The sequence below is a fragment of the Quercus suber genome, unplaced genomic scaffold, assembly GCF_002906115.3.
Source record: "Quercus suber isolate HL8 unplaced genomic scaffold, Cork oak 2.0 scaffold_150, whole genome shotgun sequence".
Lineage (NCBI taxonomy): Eukaryota > Viridiplantae > Streptophyta > Magnoliopsida > Fagales > Fagaceae > Quercus > Quercus suber.
In genome coordinates this window covers 1,029,052-1,040,734 of record NW_027069611.1, presented here as the reverse complement: position 1 = coordinate 1,040,734, position 11,683 = coordinate 1,029,052, and the positions used below count along the sequence as shown (strand labels likewise).

Sequence of the window (11,683 nt, the reverse complement as noted above, 5' to 3'; positions counted from 1 at the left end):
ATGGCTAGGAGTATCAAATTCCAGTAAGATTATATTGTGGAGCAATAGAAGAAGATCTAAGAACTCTCTCAATTTTTAGACAAAAATCTCTTAAAATTACACTTGCAAAACATTCACATAGATTTAAAAACCAAATTTACTAAACATTGTGCTCGATCGTTCTTTTTCAGCATAGTTCTAATATGACAAAACTTAGTATAATTCCTTAGGTGTTGCATTTGGTCAATGGTTGAATTGGATGAAATCAACTTGAATGAGAACTATCTATAATACTTGCAATCTTAATTATTGTTTATATTATGATTACTAATATCTAATAATTGTATTCACTAATGAAGCATAAATGGTGTTATCTTTTCCAATGAAGATTAAGTTTAATGTAGTTATATATGTGTTTGAAATTAATTGAATAAAACACCTAATAAACTATACATTCTTATATGTTGGATAAAAATAAAATTAGTATTTTACTACTTACTTATATTTAGAATTCAAATTTGTTTTAAATAAAAATAATGACAATTATTTATATGAGTTGGATCGTTTTAGATTGATTGCGGGTTAAGTAAGTCAACACAAAACCGACCTATTTATTAATTAGGTAAAGTGTATTGACTTACTTTTGATGACATGAACCCTTTTACACTAAACTTTAACTCACAAAAAGTTGTCGTGCCAAATATTGTCATCCCTATTTCTAAGTATATAATACAATTATACAAAGTTTTTATACTAAACTATAATAAAGAAATTTGTAACTTACAGTGTCTCAAAATAAAAGAAAAGATGAGATATTTAATTGAAGAAAACAAAACAAATAATTTTTTATATCTAATTTATAATAAACGGGTTTACAGTTAGTAAATCATAAATAGTAAATTCTTATTGGTTCTAATTTAAATTCACAACTTAAATTAACTTTTCACTTTCTCGTAACAACCAATAATAATCTACTCGCATTTTTCATTAAAAAAAAAAAAAAAAGCCACAATTGGGAATTGGGGCTGACAAGGAAACGACACGTCGTGTCGTTTATACTACAGCAATTTTAGTAACACGGTTAGGTCATCCTTTACATCAAAACCCAGGACTAAAACCTCTTTCATAAATAAGACTATATTCTCAGCGAACGCAAAACCCCCCAACCCCCAAAAAACAAAATGGGCAGCAGGCAAGGACCCCAAAGCACCAAAACAAATTCGCCTGGAAACCCAACGCCGGCGTCAAGATCAACGAAACGGTATTACAACAAATAATCGAATTTTCTCTTTCTTAATTCCCACTTCTGGAAAAGCATTTTACTTAGGAAAAAGGTTTTTCATGTTATGACAGGAAGTCGGCGGAAGGTTTAGGCCGTTGTCCGAGGTTACGGGCGTGTGCCTACGTTGTAAAGAGCAGATCGAATGGAAACGCCGTTACGGAAAATACAAGTCCCTCACCGAACCGCCAAATGGTATTTTCTTTTTCTTCTTGTCTTCATATATAATATATTGGGAAATAGTTGGATTTTAGATTTCAATAACATCTCAATTTGAATTAATATTTGTGGCAGTCAACGATGCTCCAAACGCGCCGTTCGTCAGGCTTACCATAATCTCTGTCCTGGTTTGTGTTTCACAATCAAAGCTTTTACAATTGAAAATAGTAAAGCATTTTTGAAGTTTGTTGAAATTTGTATTGGAATATACTACCAAATAGGCCATTTGTATCTCTGCTTTGTTTTTTAATACTTTTTTTTTTTGGGTGCTAAATTACAAATTGCACTCTCTGATTTTGCCCAAGATTCAAGTGTCTTTGTAACTTTTTGATTTATTCATTTCAGTTCTAAATTCCATTCGTTTTCTATTCCTTTAGAGGGGTTAGAATAGAAGTAAAGGATTACATTGAATAAAGTAAAAGTAATTGGACTGAATTGAATTTTGCGCAAAGAATTTTTTTTTTTTTGGCTAGTAATTTGTTGGGCAAAGTTAGATCTGGCTTTAATCTGTCATTTAGCCTCTTTTGAATTTTTTTATTTATTTTTATTTTTTTGCTATTGGGTTTGTTGGTTAATCTAGAATTTAGGATTTGGGTTGATGTGGATGTGGTTGTGCTAAAGGAGCAGAGTCGTATGCGCAAAATGCCGTTGCCATGTGGGTCGTATAGTCGGAAGGTTTTGTTTGAAAAATTTATTGCTTTGATATATTTACATTCATTATTTATTTTGTGGGTGTATGAAATTTTGTTCATTTGGCGTTTGTTCTTGTAGAGATTCTTCAGAAGTAGAGGCCGAGCAAAAGTTGCTTGACGAGGTGGTTATTTTTATTTATTTCCTCCTCCCCGCTGTCAAATGATTTGTATGAATTGTGCTGATAAGGCTTGGTTTTGTGTGTTAAAAGCTAATGGGTTTGGTGATTTTGTTGTAGGCCATTAAGAATGCTCGAGAAAGAGACCGGAGGACTCTGCTACGTGCAGTAAGCTCTCTAAAGCAATGCTTTTCAGCTATTTGATATTTTTTTTTTATAAGGCTCAAATGCACTTTTGATCTGTTCAGTTCTTTCATTCTTTCATTTATCTTGTATAGTATATAGGTAATGAGAAATGAAGTCCTATATGTCCTATATATTATACAGTTAAAAATCAAAGTACTTTATGATGGGGATCTACTTTTTGTTATTCATGAAATCCTTTTATCATAAATGCTATACTGAGAAATAGGTAATCATATTGTAGCTTCTAAATTGTGATCATACACAGCGACATATTCCAAGAGACTAATTTTTACGATACTCAGCTTAAAATGGGACAATGTCTCTTTCGTTTTAAAACTTCTAGATTATTTTTGGCAGTTGTATTGATTACTGTGTGAAATTACTAGGACCCTTCCACAGAAAGAAGAGTGGAAAGGAAACATGTTTTTGATAAGTGTTAGGGAAATTAACTTTAGAATTTTCAGACCCTTTTTGTTATGACTCTTAATTGAGCTAATTAATGTTGGCATTCAGAAAATACTTAATTATGCAATATATAGAATTAGGAAAATAATCAGCTTTCTAGACTCCTGGAAAATTGCAGCCTCCCCATTGATCAGCTTAGTAAATCTTAGACTAATAGTGAGACTAAGATGACTGTACTCCTTCTTGTCTGTTTTATTGGACAAGAGATAAGAATAAGATACAAGTTGTAATTGCTATCTTTTTGCCTGGTCAGCCAAATTGCTCCCAGGTTCAAGATGACACATCATCTGTTTACTTTGAATGTTATTTTGCATTATGAATTCCATATTGATATGGTTTTTGCATTTATATAATATTTTCCATTTCTCTGTGCATTTCTATTTTGTGTTTACATGTATCTCTAATCGTGTCACCTTTCCAGTTATTGTCATTTACATATACTTCTAGTTCTTACCATAGTTGAGCTTGTTTTCATGTGCATAGTTTTGGATTAGATCCTGTCTGTGCCGTGGTACTTTGCTTATTGCAGGGTTCAACTATTGCTAATGACTACTTAAAAAAAAAAAAAAAACTATTGCTAATGACCTCTATCTAAATCATACCTTCTTCTTATAGAAGAATGGATAGAGGATGTGGTTGTGGGTTCAAAACCTACTTGTTACTTCCCATGAGCTAATTCAATTGACACTTTCTCTTCCTATAATAATGGGATGAAGGGTAAGGCCTTGGATTTAGAACTTAAGCCCACTAGGTGCATGTGAACTCACCAATCTCCGATCACCAATCACCATTTTTTTTTAAGTAATCTACTGGCTACTTGTGTGACTTATAAAAAGAAAAAGAAAAAGAAAAATAGAAACTATGCTAATAAGAGTGCTCTGTACTTGTTCCCTTTATCCTTATGCTTTGTACCGCACGTGTTTTCGTTTATTGTTTAATTTAANTTGAATAAGATATCTGAGCTCTAGGGTTCAATTTCCGTTTACACTAAAAACTAATTAGTGTCTTTGTCTGATAATAAAGAAAAAAATCATTAGAAACAAACGTCATATGTTTAAAACTCTTTCCAAAAAAAAAAAAAAAACCTACTTTTAATCAAACTTAAAACTTCAACAACCATATAACGAGTTCAAGTTTTTCTATAAAAAAAATTAAAAAAAAAAAAGAAAAGAAAAAAGAAAAAGAAAGAGTTCAAGTTCAACTATATAATGATTCTAAAATTATTAAAAAATAAATAAATAAATAAATAAATAAAAAAGGAACCATATAACTATGGCTATATAACTAACATTTTTTTTTTTGTTTTGACAAGAATATAACTAACAAAGTAAACAACAAAACTTGAATACGATTAAGGGATAATTACAGTAAACCCACCTGAGGTTAGGCCCGTTTTCACTTTGCCTACCCGTGGTTCAAAACTTATCACTTTACCCACCTGAGGTCCCTTCCGTTATCACTTTACCCACTTGAAGTCCCTTCCGTTAGAGATCTGTTACCCACCTCACCCTTTGCCATTAGAAGAACACATTTTTAGAGAAAAACAAACATAACACGAATCAAAAAGTTAGGGTTTGATATTAAAAAAAATGTATATGAATGTAAGAAATAAAATTCCAAACAACTACAAATCAAATTGTTTGAAATTAAAACAAGTATTACACCGGTGGTGGCTCTTTTGTACTTCAACATGATCTTCCCCTTCCACAAACTCATCAACAACCCAATCACCTAGGTCTGAGAGAGGAGAAAAATGATTATGAACCACCCATGGATACCGACCAAGGATCGGCGACACCACTGTCAGACTCGGAGCCTCAATCTCCGCCATCGTCGAGCTACCCACCATAACACCGGTGGACCTAGAGTCACGATAGCCTCGTCCATGAGTAACCTCGGCATCGGAGACTGAGCCTAACGAGAAACCCACCTTAATGGAGCCGAGAACCACTGCGTTGGAGTTACTACAAGCCGCCAAGGCTTTTCCGGCCACTGGATGTCCAAGAACTCTCAACGGGATGGGTGCGAGAAGCCCCGATCATATCGTCAAGAAGCCCTTGTTCTGGGTTTGAAAATTTTTTGATCATGTGTTCTGGGTTGGGTCGTTGCTGCTGTTTGGTTGTTTGGCCGTTTAGCCGTTGGTGTTTTGGGTTGGGTCGTTGTTTGAAGATCATGTTGAAGGGGAAGATCATGTTGATGAGTGAAGAGTGTTCTGGGTTGGGTCGTTGAAGGGGAAAAACGATTATGAACCACCCATGTGTTCTGGGTTGGGTCGTTGTTTGAAGAGTGAAGAGTGAAGAGTGTTCATACCTCTTTTTGTTGAAGTTTTAAGTTTGATTAAAAGTAGGTTTTTTTTTTTTTTTTTTGGGAAAGAGTTTTAAACATATGATGTTTGTTTCTAATGATTTTGCTCTTTATTATCAGACAAAGACACTAATTAGTTTTTAGTGTAAACGGAAATTGAACCCCAGAGCTCAGATCTCTTATTTAACCATAAAAAACTTTACCAGTTGAGTTAACTAGAACTCACTATTAAAGGTGGTTTATATAAAAGAGCACTAACATCAATTGTTGTAAAAAATGCTATTTTGACACATTAAAAACCTATTTTTTCTGTTTTAACACACCATTCTAGGATACACCCCACATCACATATTCTGTTTTACAATTCAATACATTAAAATAATTAATATATATAATACATTAAAATAATATTAACTCAACACTACTCCAACCCAATGGGCAACCGCTACCAATCAACTATCGTCGTCACAACCAGCTGCCACCACCCAAAAATACCAAAATAAAACTCCAAAATCAACCCACCACCACACAATCTGCTAGCCACCACCACCACAAACCCAACACCACCCAAAACTTCCAAATTAAAACCCTAAAATCAACCTAAACCCCAAAAAAAAATAAAAAAAATTGAGATGAATCTAATCAACCAACCAAAAATCAACACAAGCCCTCAAAGCCAAACCAAGGAACTCAAACTCAAGGACCCAAAATAAACCCCCAAAAAATCCATTCTTTTCAAACCCTAAACAACCACACCCAATCCAACAAAACAAATCCCCAAACACACAAAAAATCAAACAAACAATGGGAAAAGAAAGAGATTTTTGGCCAAAAACAAAACAGTATAATAAGGAGGAAATGAAATATAAGAGAGAGAGGATGACGACCACCTCTATGATGATGTTTGTAGTATGGCTAAGGCCATGGCTGGACTTGTGTGAGAAGAGAGAGAAACCAGTGAGGGAGAGTCTTAGAGGGTGGCTCACGATGGTCTCTATGGTGGAGCAATGGAGGTTCAACATAGACAAATGGAGAGCCATGGAAACAACTATGGAGTTTTGAGAGAGGAGAGATGGCAAAGAAGAGAGAGAGAGAGAGAGAGAGAGAGAATCAGTAAAGAGGAGAGAGACTCAAATAAAAAAATAAATAAAACATTTATAACATTTGTCCATACCCTCTCAAATTTAGAATGTCATTGTAGCTTAATGCTAATTTTTTTTTGTGATTTGAAACATTTTATATAAGTGGGATTTTGGTGTTTGGCATGCCAAATGCTAAAAAATTAACACTTGGCACACCTAATATCAATGCTCTAAGTATTCTCAATTTGCAATAACGAAATCATGTATAGGTTAAGGTTCTTAAGCTCAAACGAGGAACTTTTTTTTTTTTTTGAGAATACTAAGTATTTTTTAACACACACACACGGGGAGAAGGTAAAAAGTTTTTTAAAGAAACTTACACGAAATATACCAAAAGGAACTAAGTTGACGAATAAGGTCATAAATTAATTGAAAACTATTTTCACTGACCTTCATATCGCCGAAATATACCAAAAGGAAAATCAAGGAAGATTTGCTACAATAAATTAACGTATAACTATTAATAATAAAATGGTTGACGTACGCCTCCTAATGTTTTTATTGGAGACATTTAGAGTTCAACTCACTCACTCACTCACTCAAGTATTAAAAAAAAAAAAAAAGACTATTGACTCTAGAAATTTCAAAATCAATATGCAGTTATTGAGTTGTGAAGCATTCGAAGCAGGCTCATGGGATTTGTTTTAGACCATAAATTGACTATGAAAATGATAAACGTGACAAGTGAATGAGGATTGAGGATTGACATATCTTGAGGTTGAGACGTATTATCTACCTCACTTAGAACACCTTGAAAAAGGCATTGTTCACGGTCATTGCTTCAATGTCCAGCCATATGAGGTAGAAAGAGAAAGGATCATTTTTTAAGAATGGCAGGGTTACATCGTAGTCAATGCTAATATAACACTGGTCTACTAACTAACCTTGTCCTGGCAATAGACCTATCACAATTGTGCTTGAGCTTATAACCCAATTACATCTCACTACATTTATAGTGGCAAGTGCTAAAATCAAAGACATTGTCTTTGAGGGCATCAAATTCTACATCCATAGCATTCATCCATTTTGATTTTTAAAAGTAATTTGATAGGTGGGAGGCTTAGTTACAGTATAGTCAAAGGTGGCCTTGAAGCCTAACTTTCGTTTGAGGATCCCATTGTTGGCTCGAGTGTGTATAGGGCGAGAGCTTATATATAGGAACAAGGATAGGAGGAAGTGTAGGTGATACAAGAAAGTGGGTGTAGGGGAAGAATCCGAAGAGATAGATGGTGAAGGTTAAAGATGAGAATCAGGAGGAACAGAGGAGAAGAATGCTGATTAGTGACAACTGATTTTCTTCAAAATTTTCAGCACAGTAGACAACTTTCTTCCATATTTTTTTAAAAATGAATAAAGACATCCAAGACTTCCTTGGGCTGACCCAACATAAATTGGGCCCTAAGGCAAGAAATTTATGTGAGGTCTTTTATATGCAAACATTAATTTGATACTAAAATACAAAATTTGATTAATAATACTAACTAAACTAATGTTAATTTCAGATAAATGATTGAATATTACAGTTCAGACATAAATTTTTACAAAAATAAATAAATATATAATTAAAAAAAACTCACTTTATCTTGGATATATGACGATGCATAGTTAAGTAAAGTTGTAATCTAATTTTTAATTTAATATAGTGTTTTTAAGAGAGAGAGAGAGAGAGAGAGAGAGAGATTATTTGACATGTGGCTTGTAGGAGATTGTTTTAAAAAAAATTTAAATCTCAAACTGTTTGGGAAGAGAAATCATCATTGACAATCAAACACAAATAACACTCTCTTTTATTTTGGAAACATTTTAGGGTTTCAATTGGGTTAGGTTTTTATTGGTCTCCTATTTTGGAAGCCTTACTAGAATTGAAAAATAAAAATGCTAAAGGTACCACAATTTTTTTACAATATGATGTGACAATAATTGTAATTGATGAACTTTAACACCATAATTAATGAGTGTTTAAATTAATTTTTTGTAATTAATTGGTAATATGTCGGTTTATAAGCCTATAGTAAAATTTATGGTATTTGTGGGTACCTTAGGCATGCTTCACAACGTCCTAGGCAAGCTAGGCGTGCTTGACAATGTCCTAGGTTGTCCTCGGACGGCTTTGCAACGTCCTAGGCATGCATGGCAACATCCTAGGCATGCTTGGAAACATTCTCAGACGTTGTCCTAGGAGTCCCACATCGAAGGAAAACCCCCCCACTTGCTACCTTATAAGATTTGAAGCGAAAGAAATAGTGTACCATTATTTTATAGTTATTCGAATAACTATATTTTTACAAAGATCATCACCAACACACCTTTTCTTTCCATAAACAGTTTGTCTAAAAGTCATATACCATCTTTTTGGGAGTTTTTTTTTTTTTTTTTTTAGAAGAGAGAAATTGTATATATGATCCTCAACTTTTGTGATTCATTTCAAAATTGATCTTGTATTTTAAAATATTTCAAAAAATGTCTTACCATTATCTAATGAATGGAAGATGTTAATGTATCAAATGTACTTCATGAAATTGATTTTTTTTTTAGAGAGTTTCAACTTATGACATCCGCTCCAAATTAACACGATTGAATCTTAGATCTCTTATTTGATAAAAAAAAAAAAATTACCAATTGAATTAACTAGAATCTTAGTCGCATGTGGAACAGTTTTTGGGAAACTTTTGCAAATGGTGTTTAATGTTTCAAAGGCCACACATAATTATGCCGACATGGTTAATTTGTTTTGAGGCTTGTCACATGTGGAATAGTTTTGGGAAAGTCTTGTAAATGTCATTTAATGTTTGAAAGGTCTGAGAGCTTGTAGCGCAGTTAATTGATACCTCCTGGTGTTTCCTTGGAGATATTCAGGGTTTCAATTCCCATTCTCCAACTATCAAATTATTAAAAAAAAGTTTCTCAAAAAAAAAAAAAAATGTTTGAAAGGCTACACGTTATTAGACTTGGTAAAATTGGACTCGGAACTAATAACATGTCCAAACCCAATTAACCGATCCCTTAGTTAAATTTTTACCACAACTTTGTGTGTCTAATCAAACAGATGGATGACAAACCAACTGCTTTTAATGATAACCTATATAAATAGCTAAGAAAAAAAAAATGAAGAGATGAACACCGGCGTGGTGTTGGTCAAAGGTTCTTCAATGATCAAGTTAGAAAAAGTAAAGAAGCTTGTTATAAATTCCAAATTGAATCAAGAGAAAATGGCTTGCTTTTGCATATATTTTGCACTTACCTTTCTCTTAGGTCTTGTGTTGGTTGTACGCCCTTCCTCCCTCTTGCATATTGAATATTTTCCTTTAGAGCACTAGCATTGGAGATTCTAAAAAAGAATCTATTTTTCATTCTCAAACATCACTTTATCTATTTTATCAACTTATTTTATAACTTACTCTACATTTCAGTTTTTATTGTTACATACAACTCATTAAAATAATATAAACTACCCAATTAAATAATAATATAATATAAATAACAATTCACTTCTCTCTCTCCATCAAACCATGGCCAACAATCACCACCATCTCCAGCAACCCACCAAATCCGGCAACCACCTATCACTGATGGCCAATGTACGATCATATTATTCACATTTTTTTTCATTTTAGTGAGATAAAGAGAGAGAGAGATTGAGAAAGAGTCAGAGAGAAAAAGAGAGAAATACCTTGAGGGAGGGCCGGAGGGAGCACCGAGCACCGGAGCAAAGGCAGAGTGATTTGCAATCTACAATCTGCGATCTACGATCTACGATGAGGGCGACTGGTGAGCGACGAGAGACGAAAGTGAGCTGCGGCGATGACGATGGCGACGTGACCGTGGGTTACTGGGTTTGGTTTGCTGGGGTTTGGTTTTGGTTTGTGTATTAGGGATTTTTTTTTTTTTTTGATAAACACCTCTGTGTTTGGTTTCCTGGAGTTTGTGTTGCTTTTGCTTTGTATGAACAGTATTGGAGTTTGATTTCTCTGCCAGCAACGTGATGGGTTTCATTTCTCTGCTAGCGACGTGATAGGTTTCATTTCTAATTCTCTGTATTGATTTTTTTTTTTTTTGTTGAGAATCCTTGGGCTTGTTGTGAGCGAGCTACCTCTATAATCTATTGGGCTTATCGTGGGCTTGGCTCTATTATAATTTTTTTTTTTTTTAATTTGAGGGTGTTCCTAATTTTTGATTGAGGATTGGGAGAATCGGTGAGAAATGCGTAGGAGGGGTTGGCTGTCTAATGTTGAGGGGGCCTATTTATTTTTTCTTCATAGTCTAATGGGAATTTTTTTTTTTTTTTTTTTTTTTTTGCAAGGGCCACAACTCCCCCAAGCCACTATGTGGCTTTGCCCCTAAGCCCTTTAATCCTCTACTCACTTTTCCCTTCACGCACGCGCGCACGCACACACACACACACACACACACACACGCACGCACGCACGCACGCACGCACGCACGCACACACACACACACTCTCTCTCTTTCTCTCTCTCTCAACGGTGGCAAACGAACCCATATTTGCTCTCTCATTTTCAATCGAACCCACTAAGCACACTAACCCATTTTCCTCCTATTTGTTCTTATCTCAAAACTGAAGGGTATATTGAGTGTTTGGTAGGTATTTGCTATTTAGTGATGGTGGTGTTTGATTGGCGGTGGTGGCTGGTGATTTAGCAAGGATTTGGTAGCGACAGTGGGTATGGATCTTGGTGGTTGTTTGTGGCTCGGTGGGTATGGAATTTTTTTTGAAATTTTTGGGTTTATGGTGTGTCAATGCTATAGTGGTGGTGGTTGGTTTTTTTTTTTTTTTTTTTTTTTTAAACCTAGTGGTGGTGGTGGTGTTGGATGGCTTTTGGTGGTTGGGTTGAGTTTTAGTGATAGGTGGTTGCCGGATTTGGTGGGTTGCTGGAGATGGTGGTGATTGTTGGCCATGGTTTGATGGAGAGAGAGAAGTGAATTGTTATTTATATTATATTATTATTTAATTGGGTAGTTTATATTATTTTAATGAGTTGTATGTAACAATAAAAACTGAAATGTAGAGTAAGTTATAAAATAAGTTGATAAAATAGATAAAGTGATGTTTGAGAATGAAAAATAGATTCTTTTTTAGAATCTCCAATGCTAGTGCTCTAAAGGAAAATATTCAATATGCAAGAGGGAGGGAGGGCGTACAACCAACACAAGACCTAAGAGAAAGGTAAGTGCAAAATATATGCAAAAGCAAGCCATTTTCTCTTGATTCAATTTGGAATTTATAACAAGCTTCTTTACTTTTTCTAACTTGATCATTGAAGAACCTTTGACCAACACCAC

General features: G+C 34.3%; 1 pseudogene; it reads left to right on the top strand.

Moving 5' to 3' along the window:
• On the top strand, window positions 1-2,519 carry LOC136069077 (uncharacterized; annotated as a pseudogene).
• The last annotated feature ends 9,164 nt before the right edge of the window (window positions 2,520-11,683 follow it).